Genomic DNA, 19,479 nt, shown 5'->3' with positions numbered 1-19,479 from the left:
CTCTTAATTATGCCTTGAACCATTCATTACCTTTTACTTTATAACCATCGCCCTTCTTGCTAAAAATATTGTGATATTAGTTGTCCTAACCCCCCTTCTCCTGTTTTTCCCCAACACTGCCACTGGAGTTATCCAACTATCAAATCTTGGTATATCACCCATCTGCTCAAAATCCACAAATGTCTACAATCATCTATCGTTTATTTCTTTCTTGATACTTCCACTTTTCTTTTAAACTCCAACTCAAGTACAACCTTACGGTAAAGGATTCTTAGACTCAATTAACTATTCATTTACTCAATTAATATTTATTTATTTTTATGATTTATTTATTTATTTTTGAAAGAGAAAGAGAGGGAGAGCAAGTGAGGGGAGTGGCAGAAGGAGAGAATCTCAAGCAGACTGTGTGCTGAGTGAGAGCCTGACGTGGGGCTTGATCCCACAACCCTGAGATCATAACCTGAGCCGAAATCAAGAGTTGGATGCTTAATTTGCTGAACCACCCAGGAGCTCCACTCAATATTTATTAAGCACAAACTTTGTGTCAAGCTTAGGGCTAACATTGGAAATAGAGCAGTGATATAATCCTGGCCTTGCAAATTTACAGTGACTGGCAGGAAGGACAATGAAATAACAATGATAACAATAACAATAAATATGGTGAAGAACTAATTTGCATACACATAATAAGAGAGAGAGCTCCAGAGATCCCTGATATTTATGGTGTGGGTAGAGGAAGAAGGGTCTTCAATAAATAAAGTGGGAGAAAATGTGTCATCTTGGAAAGCTAAAGAAAGCAAGGATTTTGACAAGAAAGAATGATTAAAGGTATCAAATCCTGCCAGGAGGTCAAGCATATAAGGACTGAAGATTATCCTGGAATTTAGCAGAGAAACTTGAGAGCAACTTTGGTGGAGTGGTGGCTGCATAAAGTTATCATAGAGTGAGCTGAGGAGTAAGAGGTAAAGAAATGGAAGTAGTTGAGCCACCTGGGTGGCTCAGTTGGTTAAGCAACTGCCTTTGGCTCAGGTCATGATCCCGGACTCCTGGGATCGAGGCCCACATCGGGCTCCCAGTTCCATGGGGAGTCTGCTTCTCCCTCTGACCTTCTCCCCTCTCATTCTCTCTCTCTCTCTCAAATAAATAAATAAAATCTTAAAAAAAAAAAGAAATGGAAATAGCAAGTGTCAAAATTTGTCTGGATGGAGAGAGGGGATTTGGTTAATTGGGAGGGAATCGAGGGTTGAAGGAGACTCCCCCAAAAAGTTCCATGCAATTTCTCCATGAGTATCTCTATAATAAAACAATTGTCACCTCATGTAATATTGTTTGGTTTTCTATGCCAGTACTAAAAGGCAAGACACACAACTTCCTTCTTTATATCTCCAGCTCCTGACACCGGTTCAGGTACAAATAAGTACTCTACATACTGGTTTAATGTCTGAATGATTAAATGAGTGATCTGCTCTAATCCAAATATGAGATTCATTCTTCAATTCTCCTCTTCCTTGACTTGTCTCCACATTTCTGTCAACTTCTTTCTTGACTTATAGCCACAAGAATCCCACAAACTTCAGGTCATTTGACTCTTGCTCTGTCCTGCATATGCTCCTTCTCTAAGAGCTCAGCTTACACAGTTTCAGCAGCTGAATCCCAAATCTATCCCTCAACCTGTAATTTTACCTTTCTAGCTGACTTCAGGGTCTTTGATGTTTGACTGCTTCACCAACACCTGGAACTTAACACATGTGCAATTGTACTCATTACTATTCTCCCCTTTAAGTCAGCCAATATATTTTTCCAACTTTACTAAAACTTTTTACCTATAGAGATATTTGCAGGTTGTTCTGAATGTTGTGCTCCAGTCCTTGCTTGTTCAGATAGGGTAAATTACGCATGGCTATATCTAAGCATAGAAATTCCATCCTCAAAAAGGGCAACCTTCTATTATCCCAAAATAATATGCTAATACTTTATTATATGTTCCATCAACACTGTGTACTACATGCTTGCTTGACACATCACAACTCTGAATTCCTGGCCCAGTTTTTCACCTGTGGAGCAGAAAAGCTGCTGACATGGTTATCTACCATAAAATAATCTACCAAGAGCAGCATTAGATTATTTGTAGGTTTTTTTTTGTTTTTGTTTTTGTTTTTTTACTTTTCCTAGTCTTCAGACTGATTTGGTTAAGGTCTCAGAGGTATGGGCTAAAACTAAAGAGTCTTAACACAAATATAATCATAACATTATAGCACAGGCTGGTAATCCATTTAAAAACATACTTTTTAATCATAATATTTCTGCAAAAACTTAGATGGTTGAAATTTTCTCTGGACAAAGCAGTTAAAAATATTCAGCAGGAATATTTGTTTCTTATTCATGTGACACCACTTCTTTTTTTTTTTTAAAGATTTTATTTATTTATTTGACAGAGAGAGATCACAAGTAGGCAGAGAGGCAGGCAGAGAGAGAGAGAGAGGAGGAAGCAGGCTCTTCTTGACTCTTGATTTCGGCTTAGGTCATGATCAGTGGGTCATGGCATCAAATTCTGCATGGGACTACATGCTGGGCATGGAGCCTGCTTAAGATTCTCTCTGTCCCTCCCCCCTCACTCTCTCTAAAAATAAAAGCATCAACACTGTCTAGAAGAAGAGTCTGGAAATGATCAGTTTTAGACAGTTATGCTTTTTTTTTAATTTTTAAAGATTTTTATTTGATTTATTTGACAGAGAGAGATCACAAGTAGGCAGAGAAGCAGGCAGAGAGAGGGGGAAGTAGGCTCCCTGCTGAGCAGAGAGCCCGATGTGGGACTCGATCTCAGGACCCTGAAATCATGACCTGAGCCGAAGGCAGAGGCTTAACCCACTGAGCCACCCAGGCGCCCCATGTGACACCACTTCTTAATGACCAAGGCATATTTCCTCTATATTAGATAACATAAAGGCAGGCAATGTTTCACATACAGATAATATGATTTTTATCAATCTAAGGTGATCTAGATTCCATCATTTTATTTTATTCTATTTTAGCTAAATGTTACTTGAAAGAAGAATTTTAACTATAATAATATATATTATTATTATCCTAAAACTCAAGATAGTCTTTTAAAAGTTTCCTCATTTAGTTACTGTGGTATATGTATATTTTGCAGATAAGTCAGATTTAGAAGATAGTACAGAAAATAATCACCGTTCAAGGGGGTCTTTGTTGATACTTAAAATTTACATGTATTTACATTTTTCAGCCAACTCTGACCAACTCCATTTAGACATTTAGTCAACATTTAGGTGACTTCTTGTGTCACCTGTGTGGCTCAGGTGGTTAAATGTCTGCCTTCACCTCAGATCATGATCACAGGGTCCTGGGATTGATACCTGTATGGGGCCCCCTGGTCAGTGGGGAGTCTGCTTCTCTCTTTCCCGCTGCCCCTTTCCCTGCTCATGTTCTCTCTCTCTCTCTCTCTCTCAAATAAATAAGTAAAAATCTTAAAACAAAAACAAAAACAACAAAAAAACCCTCCTCTGTGCATTTGTCTTCTGGTACCAAGATAGAGTTTGAAATACAAAAGATATGCCTGTGAAAGATAAAAGGGACCCGGGTATAGGCCAAGTTTGAATGTACTATATAAAAGAAAGAGGACATGCCAGTTATCCAGATCAAAGAATTTGGAGAGAAGGAGCCAGTAAAGATTATGCAGGAGTTAAAGCTACCCCTTGGCAGCCATTGACTTAGACACAGAGTGGTTGTTCAATTAATACTAGTTCATTTGAGACTTAGTTGACCAACAGCAGAGTTAAACATTTGCAAGTTTATGTGGAGTCTCTATGGTACCATAAAGCATTCTCAATTTAAAGAAGGCAATCCGAGGCACAATTCTTGGATAGAGCCAGGAACAGAGCCCGGAGCTCTCGCCCTCCAGTTGGTGATCCTAACCCAGTGCATTTATTCTCCTCCCCTTCCCCATGCTCCAAGCTTGATATGTGTTGAATACACTCAGTAGTTCTCAACATGTTTTTTCCTTACAGTTCTTTATTAGAAACATTCATTTAGGTTTTGGACTCCTGTCAAATGTAATGTGAATGGAGTCCAGATGCCTTTTCTGAACTCAACAGAACAAGAGGAGAGTCAGAGAGCCCATCTTGCCACAATCAAAACTAGTGCTTACAACAACACCCACTGTTGGTGACAGGCTGTGTGGAGCAGGGCCAGTGCTGATCTAGCAGTATATGCCAGCTCAATGAGTCAGAAAAATGTTTCAGATGTGCCAGGTTGCTCAGAAATTCCCATCAGTTCCTGGGCAGAATAATTGCTGTGTTCCCCAAGAGCAAGGAATCAAGATGAGAAGAAGCAACATCCCTAGGATGGCTTATGTCATTTATATCCCTTGCTGGCAGCAGAGGACCATTGCTTTTAAAATGGTGCCACAGACTTGCATGAAGGGCTGCAAAGGCTGGGGTTGCTAGCAGCAATTCAAAAACACAAGGCTAGATAAAGAAGCAATTGTGGGAAGGATTTCAACATGGACAAAAGGATTAACAGCAAAAAGATGCAGGGTGGAGGGGGATGGATGATTATCGTTTGCTGTGGGTTTAGCAACACTGACATGTTTTTATGAATATTTACAGGAACATTTGGAAGCTGTGTCTTTTGCCCACACAGCCTCCACCCCCAGCCCTCTTGGTAGGAACTGCACCATATTTAATGAGGCCGGGGGTGGGAGGGAGAACCAGGTCCTCTTTGCCTTCAGGTTGCTGTCACCGTCACCGTGCCTAGTTGCCAAGACTCCTGGGGGCAAATATAAACGAAGGAAAGTTAAAACAGAAGAACAGAAGAAACCCAAGCCTGGGTTTCTCTGCTTGTAATGTGAAGCCTGGTGATTAAAGGGAATGAGAAGGGAAAGAAATGGCAGTAAAAAGACATGAAAGGGATGAAGGGAGAGTCTCAGAAGAAAGATCCATTTTGATGCCAATATTCTTGCCCTATTCAGTAAAGGAGCTTATCAGCATATCTCCATAGTTAAATGAATCATTAACGAAATCACATCAGTTCTCAATTCTTTTGAGTCCTCAACTCTGACACATTGCCTGCTCTCCCTCCTGACTACCGCTGTCTGGCATTACTCCACTTCATTCTACCACAACCTCCACCAGAGAAGACTTCTTTCCTCCTCGATTTTCCAAATTTCTATCCCCTTCAGCATTTCTTTAAGTAGGTATTAAGGCAGAAGAGATCAGTAGTCCAGAGCGCAGGCTCTAAAACTACACTGTCTGCATTCTAATCTGAGCCATAGTACTCTGAGAAAGTTGCCTGGCTTCTTTAAAGCTCAATTTCTTCATCTGTAAAATGGAGCTGATAATAGGCAGGGTTCATCTTTGGGAATAAATCAAGGAAAGCACTTGGAATGCAGTAATTCAGTAACTGTTAGTGTTATTATTACAGACCACCCTTAACTTCCGTAAAATAATCGTCTCACATATGACCCATGCTTTCACACATCCTACATTGATACTCCTAAAATACTGAATTTCAGATGTTAGCTGACTAACGATGTTGTCCAGTTAATCAGGACACTTGACTACCAGCAAGTAAGATAGAACAGGAGGTTGCATGTATGGGGACCTGTGGTAGTATTAATCCTTGAGCTGATGCAAAGCAAACTTTCTGGCAGATTTGCGTTGTTTTTTCTTTTTTCTTTTTTTTTTTTTTAAAGATTTTATTTATTCATTTGACAGAGAGAGATCACAAGTAGGCAGAGAGGCAGGCAGAGAGAGAGGAAGAAGCAGGCTTCTGAGCAGAGAGCCCGATGTGGGGCTCGACCCCAGGACCCTGAGATCATGACCTGAGCCGAAGGCAGCGGCTTAACCCGCTGAGCCACCCAGGCGCCCCTGCGTTGTTTTTTCTAGTCAGACACCATAATTATTCACCTAGAAAGTCACGATTACGTTTTTTAAAAGATTTTATTTTTTGAGAGAGAGAGAATGAGCAGGGGGTTGGGGCAAAGGGAGAGGGAGAGGCAGAGTTCCCCGCTGAGCAGGGAGACTGACATGGGGCTCGATCCCAGGCTTGATCCCACGATCCTGAGATCATGACTTGAGCCAAAGGCAGATGCTTAACTGACTGGGCCACCCATATGCCTCTACATTTATTTTCTAATGAAGTTTGTTGTTGTTTATAATAGTGTTAATATTCACATTGTTCTGAAATTTCAGGATGATGTGCTTTCATCTGAGTCTTTGTTGTTACTCATTTTGCTGGACACTCAGAGGCAATTTCCCATCTTTAGACTTACTTCAGTTTGGATTTTTTTTTTTTTTTTTTTTTTTTGTAATTTCTAGCACACTATTTTCTCTGTTCTTTTTGAATTTAGATGCAGACCTCTTGGATCAAGTCTTTAATTTTCTTTCATTTATTTCCTACTATACATTTCTTTGTTATTTTATTTTCTGGGAGATTTATTTTCTGGGGTATTTTATTTTTGGTGCAATTATAAGTGGGATTGTTTTCTTTGTTTCTCTTTCTGCTGCTTCATTATTAATGCATAGAAATTCAGCAGATTTCTATACATTGATTTTGCATCCTTTGACTTTACTGAATTCATTTATCAGCTCTAGTAGTTTTCCAGTGGAGTCTTTTGTATTTTCCATATAGTGTATCATGCCATCTGCAAATAGTGAAGGTTTTAGTTCTTCCTTACCAATATGGATGCCTTTTAATTCTTTTTGTTGTCTGATTATTGTAGCTAGGACTTCCAGCACTATGTTGAATGAAAGTGGTGAGAGTATTCCTGATCTTCAGGGAAAAGCTCTCATAATCAGCATTAACTCTTCCTTAAATGTTTGGTAGAATTCCCTTGTGAATCTGTCTGGTCTGGACCTTTGCTTATTGGGAGTTTTTTGATTACTGATTCAATTTCATTGTTGGTAACTGGTCTGTTCAAATTTTCTATTTCTTCCTGCTTCAGTGTTGATAGGTTATATGTTTCTAGGAATTTAACCATTTCTCCTAGGTTGTACAATTTATTGTCATATAATTTTTCATGATATTCTTTTACAATCATTGTATTTTTGTGTTGTCATTTTTTATTTCTCCTCTTTCATTTATGATTTTGAGTCCTCCCTCTCTCTCTCTTTTGGATGAGTCTGGCTAAAGGTTTATCAATTTTGTTGATCTTTTCAAAGAATTAGCTCCTGGTTTCATTGATCTATTGTTTTTGTTTTTTAGTTTCCATAATATTTATTATTGCTCTAATATTTATTATTTCCTTCCTTCTGCTTTTTTTAAAAAAATATTTTATTTATTTATTTGACAGACAGATCACAAGTAGGCAGAGAGGCAGGCAGAGAGAGAGAGGAGGAAGCAGGCTCCCTGCCGAGCAGGGAGCCCGATGTGGGGCTCGATCCCAGGACCCTGGGATCATGACCTGAGCCAAAGGCAGAGGCTTTAACCCACTGAGCCACCCAGGTGCCCCCCTTCTGCTGGTTTTGGGTTTTGTTCATTCTTATTCTTCTAGCCTTTTTAGGTATAAGATTCAGTTTTTTATTTGGGATTTTTCTTGCTTCTTGAGGTAGACCTGTATTGCTATAAAATTCTCTCTTAGAACCATTTTTGATGCATCTCAAAGATTTTGGACCATTATATTTTCCTTCGTTTCCATGTAATTTTTAATTTCTTCTTTCATTTCTTGTTGACCCATTCATTGTTTAGTAGCATATTATTTAATCTCCATGTATTTGTGCTCTTTCCGGATTTTTTCTTGTGGATGATTTCTAGGTTCATAACATTGTGGTCAACAAAGATGCATGGTATAATTTTGATCTTTTTGCATGTGTTGAGCCCTTTTTTGCAGCCTAATATGTGACCTATTCCGGAGAATATTCTGTGTGTACTTGGAAAAAAAAATGTGTATTCTATTTTGGGATGGAATGTTCTGAATATATGTGCTATATCCATCTGTTCCAGTGTGTTGTTCAAAGCCACTATTTTCTTACTGATTTTCTGTTTGGATATTCTGTCCACTGTTGTAAGTGGGGTGTTAAAGTCCTCTACTATTATTATATTACTACTGATTGGTTTCTTGATGTTTGTTATTAACTGTTTTTATGTATTTTGGTGCTCCCATGTTGGGTGTATAAATATTGAGAATTGTTATATATTCTTGTTGGATTGTCCCCTTTATTATTATATAGTGTCCTCTGTTTCTTGTTACAGTTTTGTTTTAAAGTCTATTTTGTCCAAAATGAGTATTGCTACCCAGCTTTTTTTTTTAATATCCATTTGCATGATAAATGTTTCTCCATCCCCTTACTTTCAATTTACATGTGTCTCTAGGTCTGAAATGAGTCTCTTGTAGGCAGTATATAGGTGGGTCTTATTTTTAATCCATTCTGTCACCCTATGTCTTTTGGATGGAGTGTTTAATCCACTTAAATTCTAAAGTAATTATTTTTTTTTAAAGATTTTTATTTATTTATTTGACAGAGAGAGATCACAAGTAGACAGAGAGGCAGGCAGAGAGAGAGAGAGAGGGAAGCAGGCTCCCCGCTGAGCAGAGAGCCTGATGCGGGACTCGATCCCAGGACCCTGAGATCATGACCTGAGCCGAAGGCAGCGGCTTTAACCCACTGAGCCACCCAGGCGCCCCTAAAGTAATTATTGACAGATATGGATTCATTGATATTTTGTTTCTTGTTTTGTGGTTGATTTTGTAGTTCTTCTCTGCTCCTTTATTCTTTTATGCTCTTTCGTGGTTTGCTGATATTCTTTAATGATATATTTTGATTCCTTTTTATTTTTTGCATATTTATTCCTGGTTTTTGATTTGTGGTTACCATTATTAGGTTTATATACAATATTTTCTGCATATAGCAGTCTATATTAAATTTATGGTCTCTTAAGTTTGAACCTGTTCTTTACTATTCTCTCCCCACCCCACATTTTAGATATATGGTGTTATATTTTACATCCTTTTATTTTGTGAATCCCTTGACTGGTACACTTATTTTTACTGCTTTTATGTTTCCTACTTTTCTTACTCTTACTTATGGTCTTTCCTTTCCACTAAAAGAGTCCCCTTGAACATTTCTGTAGGGCTGGTTTTGTGGTCATAAATTCCTTTAGCTTTTATTTGTCTGAGAAAATCTTTATGTCTCCTTCTATTCTGAATGATAGCCTTGCTGGATAGAGTATTCTTGGCTGCAGATTTTTTTCCTTTTAGCACTTTGAATATATCACTCCAGTCCCTCTGGCCTGCAAAATTTCTGCTGAAAGAATCCATAGATAGACTTATGAGATCTCCCTTGTATGTAACTATCTTCTTTTCTAATGCTGCTTTTAAAGTTCTTTCTTTACCACTACTTTTTGCCATTTTAATTACTATTTGTATTGGTGCAGATCTCATTGGGTTGATTTTGTCAGAGGATCTCGGTACCTCCTGGATCTGTATATCTGTTTCCTTTCCCAGATTAGGGAAATTTTCACCTATTATTTCTTAAATAAAATTTCTGCCTTCTTTTTTCTCTCTTTTTCTTCTGGGATCCCTATAAGGCAAATAATATGCTTAATGGAGTCACTGAGTTCCTGAAGTCTATTCTCATTTTGCATAATTTTTTTCCCCCTCACTAGCTCAGCTTGAATAGTTTCTATTATCCTGTCTTTCAGGTCACTCATTTGCTCCTTTGCTTCCTATAGCCTTCTACTTATTTCTTCTAGTGTATTTTAATTTCATGTATTGTGTTTTTCATCTCTGACTGGTTCTTATTTTTAATCACTCTGTTAAGGATCTCAGTGATATCCACCACTCTTTTCTCAAGTCCAGTGAGTATCTTTATGATCATTACTTAAAATTCTCTATCAGGCATATTATTTATACATTTTTTGTATAGGTCTTTTGCTGTGGTTTTGTCTTGTTCTTTCATTTGGGACATGTTCCTCTGTCTCTTAATTTTGACTAACTCTCTATCTGTTGCTGTGTGTTAAGAAGGTCAGCTGTAGGGAAACCTGGGTGGCTCAGTGGGTTAAAGCCTCTGCCTTCGGCTCAGGTCATGATCTCAGGGTCCTGGGATCGAGCCCCATATCAGGCTCTCTGCTCCGTGGGGAGCTGCTTCCCTTCCTCTCTCTCTGCCTGCCTCTGTGCCTACTTGTGATCTCTGTCTGTCAAATAAATAAATAAAACCTTAAAAAAAAAAAAAGGTCAGCTGTATCTCCTGCTTTTGAAAGTAATGGCCTTATGAAGATGAGGTCCTATGTGCCCTGTAGTGTGGTGTCCCTTGTTCAGGTGAACCTGGCATTTCAGGGGATGTCTCCTGCGTGTGTTGTGTGCACACTGCTGTTGTGCCCTGGCCACATTTTCCTATGGTCCAGTTGTTTGCAGAGGTTCTCTTTGTTAATTGTGGGTAGTGTTTGGTCCCTGGATGGGGTGGGACATGCAATTTTAACAAGGTGTGCCTCAGGGCCCACCTTGGGGGCCAGCTGTCTCCACCACCAGTGGGACTGAGGCTTCACAAAGCATGCAGGTCAGGAAACAAGGTGTTGGTAAGCTTTGCACAGGTCTTCTGGGCCCACAACACTGGGACTGAGGCAAAAGTGACCAGAAAGGTGGATCTGCCAAAGTGTGAGGGGGTAGGGCCTGGTGTAAGAGTTAGTGAATGCCAGTTCAGCATTGGTTCCTGCAGGTGGCCATGTGTTTATCCTGGTGGGTAGAGAAGGGAGATTGTGCCTGCCAGCAAATTTGTTCCTGGAGAAGTCCCTTAGCAATCCCTGCCCCTCCATGATGTGCTCTGAAATGAGTAAACTACTCTCCTTCCTATATGTACTAGGTGCTTTTCAAACTACTGCTTCTAGACTGTATCTCCTTGGACTGATTGTTGTGTTATCTCTCTAGGAATGGGGACCTGGCTTCCTATCACCCTCTGGGTTCTTCCAGATCTGAGCCAATGATTTTTAAAATTCCAGGTTTTAAGTTCTGCTGGTTGTAAGAACTCACACAATTCAATCCTTCTCACTTTCAAAGCCAAATGTTATAGGGACTCATAGTCCCTATGTGGACCCCCTGGTGTGATAATCTGTTTCTCTCCCCTCTCCATGCCCCTTGCTCCCCACTACCCCTCACATCTCTACCCTTCCTACCTTCTTCAATGAGACTTTTTCTCTATCTTTGGTTGTGGAGTTTGTTCTGCTAGTCTTCAGGTAATTTTCTGGGTTATTTACACTAATGTGTTATCTAGTTGTATCCATGGACAAGGTGAGCTTAAGATCTGGTTACTCTGTCATCTTCCCAGACTTGCCCTCAATCCCTTATTATACTTTCGAAATAACAAAATAAGATTTCTTGGAAGATCAAGTCATTTGTGGTGTATGTAAAACGTTTCTAACTCTAGCAAACAGGGAAATTAAATGATCTGGCAACTTCAATGTAATACATGATATTAACATAAATAACTTTTCTATATTTGTCCTAAATTTGGAAGTTATGTATGAAGGACATTATTTAGTTGGCTTAAATAAAACATCTCTACAAAATACACATATTAATCAAATGCTATATATGCTGTGTATATGTTGGTAATACATAATAGTCAACAAATCACTAAAGAAAAATAAAAACAAGAACCAGAACTTGTCCAATATATAACCCCAAAGTTTAATGCATTAGAAACTGATGCTTCTATGTGAAGGTTCAAATGTCATGCTTTAAGCAAGATGATAACACAGTGGCTTTTCTGGTGAAACCTTTTTCTGTACCTTCATCAGCTTACTTTGCTTATGAAAAGGTTGTCCCCACTTTTGCTTACTTATAAAGAATGTTATTTCTATCTTTTTTTTTTTTTATCTCTTAGACTCATCTTTACCTCTCTGATGATAAAGCTGTAGGTTGCCAGGCCAGGTCCTATAGCAGCCAAGAATCAAAGCATCTGGTCTCTTCATAATCACACTGATTCCCTAGATAGCTATATATTTTACTCCAGAAGGAAGAGATTGTTTATATCTGGCTCTCATCCTTCCTTAGTTTGCATTATAACCAGAAAATTATGTATTCTTGAGTTGAACCAGCTCACAAAATTACAAATGAGTAATGATACTTGGCTCTTGTTTTCCTTTTTTAATTTTAAAGGACATAATGTGTGTTATCTCAGAGAATGTCAGTTTGCTGATTCAAATTTGACCATGTGGTTGAATCCAGCTGCCCTTTATAACTCTACTTTTTATATATTTCAAATTTCTTTCACATTCCAAATAGCATAAGTGAATGCATTTTCAAGGCCAAAATTGACATTCCCACTCCGATTTTTGTCAAGAACTATTCCACTCTCAGAATGAGCTTCTTTAGGCCATAACCTTTTTCTTCCCATTCTCCAGAACCTTAAAATCTGGGGCATATGGGATCACTACATATTACCTGCCAAGGAGATTGTCTAGCTAAAAATTAATTCAAATGCATGTATTTTTATAAAGTTTCAAAACTGAGCTTTCATTTATTAAATTTCTATAGCACTTTTCTCCAAAGATTCAATGTATCTTAAACACATGTTACAATATACTTTAAATAGGTGTTTCCAAATTTGGGATTGTATGTGAGAAACACTGCCAAAATTATGAATTCCAACTGCAAATTATTGAACGAATGAAAGGAGATTCCCAAAGCATTTAAAAATTTTATATATATATATATATATATATATATACACACACATACATACATGTATATGTGTTTGTATATCTATACCTATATCTATAGCTATCTATCTATCTATCTATATTTTACAGGCTTGTTAGCTCTGTCAGAACTTCTTCCCACAAGAATTGCATGGTTAGGTTTGAAAGAGCGAGTATTACCTATAAATACAGGCATTTAACTGTTAGGCAGTTTTCTGCCTAACAGCCATTTTTGTCTAAATGTCAAGTGACAGGCCCAACAGGCCTTGGATGTTTTATAAGGTTGGACTTATAGGGGTTTGGACCCCTTTTGCAGTTAATATGCTATTTCTTTTCTTTTTGCTGTCAGTATTGAAGCAAGATTGAGCACAAGGGAGTTGTCATCAATGAATTCTTGTTCCTTTGATAGCAGAAGGAAAAGAGCATGAGGGTGATGGAGCAATTCCTATCCTTCTCTTCTTGGAAGAGGAAAATAAACACATTATAATCTTTAAGTTAGAGGTAATTCAAAAAGTCAGTCATGCAATTTAGAGCAATTTCTCTTTCTTTGCCAATCCTTCAAACTACAACAATAATAAAAGAAACCCCATAATCAAAGAACCAGCTCTGACCTCCCTATCCTAGAAATCCCAAATTGTGGGCTTCGGTTGCATTCTGCCCTGTTCTTTTCTTTCCTCTCTTTTTTACTCAGGTGGATTGCTTTCAGTTGGGGCAGTCTTCATTCCACATGAGCTTTGAAATCATATCCTTGGATCTGTATAGAACGGCAGTAGTTCAAAGTATTAGTAGCAGCCTTCCATAGTAATGCTGCCATTAGATCATTATGACTATTCTAAGGTTCTGCCTGTGAGCATGGCATGAATTTTATATTTGGAAATAAAATCCTCCCGGGATACCACAAAGCTGCACGCCAGCCTTGCCCCTTCTTGAAGGCCGTTAGGATTGGCTGCCCTGGCTTGGTCTTGTGTTACGCAAGAATAAGTCCTGCCGTGTTTGTTTCACATAAGAACCCCTTCAATTTGTTTATAATGATTGGAATGATATTATTAGGTGAACAAAGCTACTCAATGGTGACATTTATTAACCAGTCATATCATCTGTGTTTAAATCTCCTATTACATTTCAGGGAAATAGTGTGAACCTAACTCCAGCATAACTTTTCTTTGGGGACCATTGCTTTGTATTGAGTTTGAAATAAAATAGAAGAACATAGAGAGCAGGTTTTATTTCCAGGAGAGCATTTCACTTAAGAGGTTTACACTGAACCAGATTATGTATATAGGCCCAGAGAAATGTAGATGTTGGAACTTTTCAACATAGCACTGGCTAGCTATAGGTCTGTCTGCATGAGTTAGGGAGTATGGTTCATTCCTAAAGAAGGATGTAGGAATTGGAATAAATAGTGCCATTAAAGTAGAATAGAGGTGTAAGGAAATAAATGGAAGAAAACCATGTCTATGAAAATGAAGTCTTCCTCTGCTTTACTTATTTCACTTAGCACAATCCTCTCCAGTTAGGAATAGCGTGGAGGACCATAGGGGATGGGAAGGAAAATTGAATGGAAAGAAATCAGAGAAGGAGACAAACTATGAGACTCTGGACTCTGGGAAACAAAGTGAGGATTGCAGAAGGGGTGGGTGGGTGGATGGCTATTAAGGAGGGCATGTGTTGTGATGATCACTGGGTATTATACGCAACTAATGAACTTCTGAATACTACATCAAAAACTAATGATGTTGTTATATGTCGGCTAGCTGGACATAACAATAAGACAAAAAAAAAGTGAAGTCTTTTAAGCTGGGAGAGTGATGGAGTTCCTGTAACACTTCCATGGAGATGAGTGTGCATGTGTGGGATAATGCCCAGTCTCTGGGAAGAAGGCATGCAGATATTGGTGACTGGGTGAATTACAATGTTGAGGAATTAAAACATGATTGAAGGATGACAGCCTGTTCATGTGAAAGCAAGAAAGGCTGGCATGTATATATGATTTTGAATGATAATGGAATGACATACTTAAAAATTTTTTTATTTTGGAAAATCTAAAATATTACTGAAGAGCAGAAGGAATAGTATAATGAACCCTCATATACCTACCACTCAACTTCAATAATGAATTCATGGTCAATCTTATTTCACCTTTATTTCTCCTCTTCCCAATAATGTTGTACTAGACATCTTTGCACCCATAACTCCTTCTGTACGAATCTATAAAAGATAAGAAATTTAAAAAATCACAATGGTAACATTATCATACCTATAAAAATAGTAATTCCCTCTATCATCAAATATTTAATCAGGATTCCAATCTCTCTGATTGTCTCATATTTTTTTATAGTTGGTTTATTCAAACCAGAATGTCAACAAGGTCTGCATGTTACCAAATGATTGCTATATCTCTTAAGAACCTTTTAATCTATAAGTTATATCTCTATTTTTCCTTGCAGTTTATTTATAAAAATTGGGTCTTTTTCTCTGTAGAGCTTCCCACACTTTGGATTTTGTTGATTGCATCTCTCTTTTATTTCCTATGGAATAGTAGTTAGACTAAGAGGCTTGATCTGATTCAGGTTTGATTATTTGACAAGAATACTTCATGGGTGGTATGGTACACTTCCATCAAGAGGCGCATAATGTGTGGGTTTTATTTTTTGGGATGTAAGCATCCACTCATGTTTATTGCCCAGATCTATTATTGCATTAAGTATTTGCAACAAGGAGTTTTCTTCATTTCTTTGCTAGGAAATGTAGTATAGTGAGAAACTTTTCCTTAACAACTATTAACAACAACTCCCTAAAGCAGAGTTCATACAAGAAAGGCAAAATAAATATTTGTTTCTCTTTATTTAGGTTGTCTTCTAATACTCTCTATGATCAATGAAGTTTATTTACTCTAGTACCACTATGAAAGCATCATATTTAACATATTTGATCCGTTTGATCCATAGTAATTATTATTATTATTACTATTATTATTATTAGATGCTCAAGCTGTCCCACTTTTAGCTGGTGGGAGTCGTTTCAAATTGGTTTTGTTCTTTAGCATAATCGCTTCTGAGAACTATCTCTTCTGAGAACTAACTATGCCTTTTGACATAACTAGATGTCCCTGTCTCAACTTGTACATTTCCTACACAAGACCTGGAAAATCAACCATTTCTTTAGGAAGCCTTGGTTCCTTTTAGTGGGAAATGGAAATTAGGAGTGTTCATCACTTTTGGTTTGTAGTTTGTTTGTGGAATGGTTTGCATTAGGGCTTGCCAATATTTCTGAAGTACATGGTGCTTGTTCAGCTCACATCTATTCAATGGCATTATTTACAAGTGAATCAGGACGCTTTGTGTTGTAAGAAACAGAATATCTGAACCAAGCTAACATGAAAAATAAAGGAATTTTATTTTCTTTGTTTCTTTTTTTGTAGCTGAAAAGTCCAGAGATAAGATTAGGTTCGAATGAGGCTTCCAGTTTCTTTCTGTTTCTGCTTTATACCTTTCTTAACGTTGGTTCTATTCTAAGACTTGCTTTCCTCATGGTCCTGAGTGGCTGTCATCTACTCTAGGACTGCATGCTTCCACATTTACACCCAGCAAAAAGCATCTTTGTTTCTTCCTTCCCAGAAATAATTCTGAGATTCACTCTGAATGAAAATTTTTAGTTAGGTCATGTGCTCAAGGCAGAGCCAAAAACTTGTTAGATAGATGGAATGTGCTAATTGGTTTAACCTAGATTACATATTCCACTCCTGGAGTTGGAGATAATAAGAGCTTCTCTGAAACCACTTGAATCTTCAAACAGAAATTGGAACTGTTGGAAAGGAAGGGAGGGAGTAGATACTGGAGAGGGTCCAACAAATATCCATTATTGCAATATAGTATTTTTTTCTTTTTTCTATTCATCTATCATTTCAGCTATTCATGCTACCCTAGGTCCTATTGTAAGCATTCAGGAGACAAAGAGGAGTAAATTATAATTCTTGGTTTTAAGGAATTTGTACACCAATATAAGTAGGCATCTTATCCTTCCAATAACCATGAGAGAAAGATACAGAGGGTACATTAGGGTCCAAGGAATGAAGTATCATTTCTATTTGGTCGAGGTCTTTCCAGTGCAAAGATTTCAAGATTCTGTGGTTATTTTATGATAGATTTGTTATTGTCCATGGAGCCTACACTGGAAGACTCAAACACTGAAACATCATAGAAATGCTATTTCTTCTCAATGGTGGATTCATCCAGAAAACTCACATCTCTAGCACAAAGGTATCAGGTTTATATTAACTAATCTCTGGAATTCTTTTCCCATATGGCCAGAAGGGATAGGATATTAGTGCTCATTTATCGATGAAAGCAACTTGTGCTGTTAGTGAAAATTTGTTTGATCTTTCTAAGCTGTTTCAGATATCATCAGAACATTATATATTTGTAAGTTAAAAGAAAACAAGAAGCCAAATCCAGGTTTTTACTTTGGACTGACCATGTGTTCAGGTGTAGAGTTTGGATTATAATATAAAACTTCTCTACCACATGAATTATAACAGAGCAGAATTTGATAAGCCAATGCTCTTAAATCCTTTCTAGGCAAGTTTCATCTTAAAAAACAAAAGGTGTACCCTGTAGAGAAGTCCCACAGCAAAATATCTGAGTATGAAGGTCACAGTCACAGTGATGAGATCATCAGTTGAAAAATAAATTAAAGATAGCTTGATCCAACTTAGTATAGAAGGTACAGCGAGGAAACGATTAATTTAAAGCCAAACCCATCTTTAATTTCTTTAATACGATTATGAGGCTATAATGATGGTTACTTTTTCTATTTTGTCAGCTGGTGTGAGGTCCAGTAACAAATTACAATAATAACTTACTCTATAAAATACCAACTTAATCTTTTAAATCCATGAAGTGTCACCTAATTATTTTTTCATCATTAAAGTGACCCATGCATTCTTTTCTCAACCTACTTTTCATCATTAAAATGGTTGGCCCTTGTTAATTGGCCATACCTTGCCTTAGCCTCCCATTCCCACTCACTTTTATTAACAATATCTTGGAGACCTATCATACTGTACTGCAGAAAACTTACTGTGGTCAAGTTTGCCCTTGGAAAAGTGTTGGGGGGAAAAAATCAAACAAAGTCAACAATCTTCAACCCAAACCCACCCGTCTGTGCTATTTAATGGGGCGTCCCTGATGTGAGCATCAGTTCTGGCTGAGAGTTACCACAGAGTACAATTGTTTATGCTGTGCCACAGTGTGGAGCAGACAATACCACACAATCAAAGCCTTCACACTCAAACAGACATCACACTCTGTAATTATATTTGTCTGACAGATTATTATAATTGTACATGGCAGGTAGTGTAAAGCAGCTCCTTTTTACAGCTTAAATAATGTGGCATATTCTGCATACTCTAAATCAACCTTGCAGAAGGTAAATTATGAAAGCTAAATGCATGTTGAATGTTTTTATTTACTCTTTTAGTTAGCATCTTGTGTGGTGCTAGACAGCAAAAGAGTATTGCCTTATTTTGCCTGGTAGTATTTCATTTAACATTTTGTTGTGCAAAGTTCCTTTCTGGATGGCAACTTCTTTTATTTTGCCATACTCAGGACAACTCCGACAATGATTAATTGTAATGTTTTCCCCACACTCAAATCAACCAAATATGCCAAATCACCATGAAGATAAAATTCATTTCTTAAAAAAAAAAGCCCACCTTATTAAAAACTCAGTTATATGGTTCCTTTCTGAAAGCCTTTTGAGCTAAGGATAAGTCTTTTGGTAAGGCCTTCTAATGTTCACTGTATCTGATTCTCCTTTCCTTCCAAGTATATGAGAGGGTTACATTTCTCTACCATTGTGCAATTAGATGGGACCATGTTGACTAGCTTTTGCAATTGGCTGTGGGTGGAAGTGATACATGTCATTTCTAATATTGATACATGCTTAGCAATGTGAGACCCTCCAGTGCCCTCTTACGGTGCTGGTGACTGAAGAGTCTATATGTTCCAGAGGAAGCAGCTGTTAGAAGGTAGTGTCTTTGTCAGCCTTACTCCCTGAGTAGCTGAAGCTGAACCTCTGCTAAATTAATTAGTTGATTTAGCCTACCCTGACTGATACACAATTCTTCAATATTCGATTTGTCTATGTTGGCCACATTTTACATTAGATATATTATATGTATCTGTCATAGTTTTTATACTATGATTCTACTGTTCCAAAAATATATATGATAAAGTAATAAAAGTTACCTTATCCTGAGGACTTGACAAGTTCTGACATGGCATGTTCTTTACATACTCTTATGTAATCCTCATAAAAATTTACAAAATGAGATGAGTCAGGTTAAAGCAGATAATTGATTTCCCAAGTCCTCCCAGAAGCACTGTTCAATCTGTCCCCTCTAGCTTCAAAATCTATAGCTGTTCCATTTCACTATAGGGTCTCATGTTATTTTTTCCCTGAAATTAAAAAAAAAAAAGAAAAATAAAGATATTTATATTTTCCAACATCTTATAGTGTTCTATTTATTTATTGCCTGGATTGATGTATGGGGTTAGGTGCTGCATAAGGCAAATCTTAAATAGCAAAGCATTATCTTCAGAAACTATTATTCTAAAAGGACATGAAACAGATATAAATTCATTCAAATAAAATGCCTGTTGTTGGGGCACTTGGGTGGCTCAGTTGGTTAAGCATCTGACTTGTGATTTCTGCTTAGGTCATAATGTCAGGGTTCTGGGATTGAGCCCTGTGTTGGGCTCTGTGCCCAGCATGGAGTCTGCTTGTCTTCCCTCTGCTCATGCTCTCTCTGTCTCTGTCTCTCTC

General features: G+C 37.7%; 1 long non-coding RNA gene across 1 annotated transcript in view; it reads right to left on the bottom strand.

Annotated features, from left to right (window-relative positions):
* LOC125104986 (uncharacterized) overlaps window positions 1-19,479 on the bottom strand; it is a 115,472-nt gene that overhangs the window by 85,263 nt on the left and 10,730 nt on the right. The window contains exon 3 of the long non-coding RNA XR_007128777.1: window positions 18,903-19,112. This is a non-coding gene — a long non-coding RNA (uncharacterized LOC125104986). The remainder of the gene's footprint in view (window positions 1-18,902; window positions 19,113-19,479) is intronic.

The sequence above is a fragment of the Lutra lutra genome, chromosome 7 (assembly GCF_902655055.1).
Source record: "Lutra lutra chromosome 7, mLutLut1.2, whole genome shotgun sequence".
NCBI lineage: Eukaryota > Metazoa > Chordata > Mammalia > Carnivora > Mustelidae > Lutra > Lutra lutra.
The sequence above is the reverse complement of the archived record's forward strand: the minus strand, read 5'-3'. Positions and strand labels throughout refer to the sequence as shown.